This window comes from Anastrepha ludens, unplaced genomic scaffold (assembly GCF_028408465.1).
Source record: "Anastrepha ludens isolate Willacy unplaced genomic scaffold, idAnaLude1.1 ptg000123l, whole genome shotgun sequence".
Classification (NCBI taxonomy): Eukaryota; Metazoa; Arthropoda; class Insecta; order Diptera; family Tephritidae; genus Anastrepha; species Anastrepha ludens.
The window spans coordinates 17,501-22,694 of record NW_026530100.1 but is presented as its reverse complement, the minus strand read 5'-3'; the positions used below and the strand labels follow the sequence as shown (position 1 = coordinate 22,694).

Here is a 5,194-nt window from a genome sequence, read left to right as displayed (position 1 = left end):
ATTAAGTTAGATTTTCACCATACATTTTTTCACAATGCGTTGTGTACATTGTCAGAAACACTCACGGTGAAGGCAAGTGAGATATATATGAAAGAAAATCAAATCGAATTTATATGAAACTATATTCGATTAAATGTATGAAAGTAAAATTTACCACAATACATTCATATGATAAACTGAATAAATATATAAGAAAAACATTTGAAATATATTGAATTGTATTAAGTTAAATTTTGCCCATACATTTTTCACAATACGTTGTGTACATTGTCAGAAACACTCACGGTGAAGTCAAGTGAGATATATATGAAAGAAAATCAAATCGAATTTATATGAAACTATATTCGATTAAATGTATGAAAGTAAAATTTAACAAAATTTTGCCCATACATTTTTCACAATGCGTTGTGTACATTGTCAGAAACACTCACGGTGAAGGCAAGTGAGATATATGAAAGAAAATCGAATCGAATTTATATGAAACTAAATTCGATTAAATGTATGAAAGTAAAATTTAACACAATACATTCATATGATAAACTGAATAAATTATAATAAAGACATTTCAAATATATGGAAAATATCATCATATATATAATTTAGTATTTTAATATATATTTAGTTAAGTTGATGGTATTATTGAAATATATAAAATGTAATTGAATTATATGAAATCAAACTGAAATGTATTGAATTGAATTTTTCCCATACATTTTTCACAATGTGTGGTGTGCATGGCAAAAAACACTCACGGTGAAGGCATGTGAATAATATGAAAATATCAACATTTAACTAACCAATGATATTGAAGCATATAAATCGAATCATAACTATATGAAACACGAATTTGAGTTATGTTAAACTGGTGATATTGTGGATTTATTCCTAGTTTTCCATACGTTAGTTTAAATAGAAACAATTTTCGAATATGTATACATATATGAAGAATTTATATTCTATACTAACATATTATGGAATGTAACTATTGATTGTTACCTTGGCATATTGGTGTATTGTGAGATTTCATTCATAGTTTTCCATACGTTAGTTTAAATAGAAACAATTTTCGAATATATATACATATATGAAGAATTTATATTCTATACTAACATATTATGGAATGTAACTATTGATTGTTACCTTGGCATATTGGTGTATTGTGAGATTTCATTCATAGTTTTCCATACGTTAGTTTAAATAGAAACAATTTTCGAATATATATACATATATGAAGAATTTATATTCTATACTAACATATTATGGAATGTAACTATTGATTGTTACCTTGGCATATTGGTGTATTTGTGATTTTATTCATAGTTTTCCATACGTTAGTTTAAATAGAAACAATTTTCGAATATATATACATATATGAAGAATTTATATTCTATACTAACATATTATGGAATGTAACTATTGATTGTTGCCTTGGCATATTGGTGTATTTGTGATTTTATTCATGGTTTTCCATACGTTAGTTTAAATAGAAACAATTTTCGAATATATATACATATATGAAGAATTTATATTCTATACTAACATATTATGGAATGTAACCTTGGCATATTGGTGTCATTGTATTTTATTCCTGGTATTCTATAGTTAGTTTAAATAGAAATAAATTTTTGAATTCAAAATTTTATATTCTATACTAGCATTACATAGAAATTATCCTCAACTGTTTGTTTCTTGTATACATACAGGAAATTAAACAGATGAAGAAAAAAAAAAAACAAAACAAATAAAAATTATAAGAAAAACTAAATTTTAAACAAAAGAAAAAAGGAGAAATTTTTTCAATCATATATATATTTATGATTAAAAAATAGAATTATGGAATTATTAATTTCAATTCAGAGAGAAAAATTATGTAATATATGAAATTATTACATTAAAAATGCATTTGAAGAAAAAGTAAAATGTTATTAAAAATGATACATTTGAAAATTGGCAAATATTAAGAAGAAATATCGTTCTTATATTTTTATACAAAATATATATAGAGAACGAAAATTCTTTTTCATAAAAAAACGGTTTTTGAATTCTGATAAGAAAAGCTAAAGGGGTCGGCGGGAGCGCACATTGAACGAAAGAAAATGAAAGAAAAACACAACAAAGAAGAAGACCAAATAAAATACAAATATTTTATACAAATAAAAGCACATTATTAATAAATAATAATAATAATAATGATGATGATGATGAGATGATACATAAATTGTGTTATTAAAATTATGTTCTATTGTATGTGCGTTTTCCCCCTTTACTTTTTATATACACCGTAATTTATGAAATTTTCAAATATGAAAAACAAAGAAAAATATATAAACAAATATATATATTATTCTGGTTGATCCTGCCAGTAGTTATATGCTTGTCTCAAAGATTAAGCCATGCATGTCTAAGTACAAACAAATTAAAAGTGAAACCGCAAAAGGCTCATTATATCAGTTATGGTTCCATAGATCGTTAACAGTTACTTGGATAACTGTGGTAATTCTAGAGCTAATACATGCAATATAAACACGGACCTTATGGAACGTGTGCTTTTATTAGACTAAAACCAAGCGATCATTTGATCGTTAAATTGGTTGAACTCTAGATAACTTGCAGATCGTATGGTCCCGTACCGACGACAGATCTTTCAAATGTCTGCCCTATCAACTTTTGATGGTAGTATCTAGGACTACCATGGTTGCAACGGGTAACGGGGAATCAGGGTTCGATTCCGGAGAGGGAGCCTGAGAAACGGCTACCACATCTAAGGAAGGCAGCAGGCGCGTAAATTACCCACTCCCAGTTCGGGGAGGTAGTGACGAAAAATAACAATACAGGACTCATATCCGAGGCCCTGTAATTGGAATGAGTACACTTTAAATCCTTTAACAAGGACCTATTGGAGGGCAAGTCTGGTGCCAGCAGCCGCGGTAATTCCAGCTCCAATAGCGTATATTAAAGTTGTTGCGGTTAAAACGTTCGTAGTTGAATTTGTGCTTCATACGGGTAGTACAACTATATATTGTGGTATGTACATTACCTTATGTATGTAAGCGTATTACCGGTGGAGTTCTTATATATAATTAATACAATGTATTTTTTATATATTCCTCCTATTTAAACCTACTTCAGTGCTCTTCATCGAGTGTTGTTGTGGGCCGGTACAATTACTTTGAACAAATTAGAGTGCTTAAAGCAGGCTCCAAATGCCTGAATATTTTGTGCATGGAATAATGAAATAAGACCTCTGTTCTACTTTCATTGGTTTTTAGATCAAGAGGTAATGATTAATAGAAGCAGTTTGGGGGCATTAGTATTACGACGCGAGAGGTGAAATTCTTGGACCGTCGTAAGACTAACTTAAGCGAAAGCATTTGCCAAAGATGTTTTCATTAATCAAGAACGAAAGTTAGAGGTTCGAAGGCGATCAGATACCGCCCTAGTTCTAACCATAAACGATGCCAGCTAGCAATTGGGTGTAGCTACTACTATGGCTCTCTCAGTCGCTTCCCGGGAAACCAAAGCTTTTGGGCTCCGGGGGAAGTATGGTTGCAAAGCTGAAACTTAAAGGAATTGACGGAAGGGCACCACCAGGAGTGGAGCCTGCGGCTTAATTTGACTCAACACGGGAAAACTTACCAGGTCCGAACATAAGCGTGTAAGACAGATTGATAGCTCTTTCTCGAATCTATGGGTGGTGGTGCATGGCCGTTCTTAGTTCGTGGAGTGATTTGTCTGGTTAATTCCGATAACGAACGAGACTCAAATATATTAAATAGATGCTTTCAGGATTATGATGTTGAAACTTATATAGCCTTCTTTCATGCGTACATCTTGAATGTACAAGTGTTTGAATGTGTTTATATAAGTGGAGTCGTACCTGTTGGTTTGTCCCATTATAAGGACACTAGCTTCTTAAATGGACAAATTGCGTCTAGCAGTAACGAGATTGAGCAATAACAGGTCTGTGATGCCCTTAGATGTCCTGGGCTGCACGCGCGCTACAATGAAAGTATCAACGTGTATTTCCTAGACCGAGAGGTCCGGGTAAACCGCTGAACCACTTTCATGCTTGGGATTGTGAACTGAAACTGTTCACATGAACTTGGAATTCCCAGTAAGTGCGAGTTATTAACTCGCATTGATTAAGTCCCTGCCCTTTGTACACACCGCCCGTCGCTACTACCGATTGAATTATTTAGTGAGGTCTCCGGACGTGATCACTGTGACGCCTCGTGTGTCACGGTTGTTTCGCAAAAGTTGACCGAACTTGATTATTTAGAGGAAGTAAAAGTCGTAACAAGGTTTCCGTAGGTGAACCTGCGGAAGGATCATTATTGTGTTCCATATCCGTAAGAAAAACAAACAATGCCAAAACAAATAAAAACAAAAACAAACAAAAGAAAAAAAGAAAAAAAAGAAAAATTTATAATTATTTTGAATCCATATTCTTTTTATTCTTTTTCATTCAATTTGTTATCCATCAATTATATCATATTAAATATAATATGATGGTACATTTTGTAATGTTTTTTCTTATTTTTTCTTTTAAAAACCTTTAAACATGAAAATAGAAAGTTGTACTTATTATTCATTTGATTGAATGATAAGTTAATTTGTTCACAATAACAAAAGTGGTATATATTTATTATTATATTTATATATAAATAAAATGATTAAAAAAATACAAAATAATCAAACATAATAAATACCACCACTGTATTATTGTTGAACTAAGACATTCGCAACTTAATAAAAATGTTTAGAGTTAAATATATTTGATATATATTATTGAAAGAAAATCAATTTATATTTTATTATTATTATTATTTAATTTTACTCTTTCAATTAATATATGCAAAAAAAAATTGACATTTGTTATAAATAAAAAATAAATAAAAAAATACTCTAAGCGGTGGATCACTTGGCTCATGGGTCGATGAAGAACGCAGCAAACTGTGCGTCATCGTGTGAACTGCAGGACACATGAACATCGACATTTTGAACGCATATCGCAGTCCATGCTGTTATGTACATTAAATTAAATTTTAAAGTACTGCTTGGACTACATATGGTTGAGGGTTGTAAGACTATGCTAAATAAGTTGCTTATTCTTTTATAAAAATAATTGAATTTAAGCAAATGTGTATATTATTGGATTTTAAATAATTCATAATATTAATAGCAAAAAAATAAA

The 5,194-nt window shown here is 30.4% G+C and overlaps 2 non-coding genes across 2 annotated transcripts; both read left to right on the top strand.

Annotated features, from left to right (window-relative positions):
- The first annotated feature begins 2,343 nt into the window (after positions 1–2,343).
- Positions 2,344–4,334, top strand: LOC128871316 (small subunit ribosomal RNA). Its single transcript, XR_008455882.1, has one exon. It is a non-coding gene; the product is annotated as a small subunit ribosomal RNA (ribosomal RNA).
- A 567-nt stretch (positions 4,335–4,901) lies between these two features.
- On the top strand, positions 4,902–5,082 carry LOC128871314 (5.8S ribosomal RNA). Its single transcript, XR_008455880.1, has one exon. It is a non-coding gene; the product is annotated as a 5.8S ribosomal RNA (ribosomal RNA).
- The last annotated feature ends 112 nt before the right edge of the window (positions 5,083–5,194 follow it).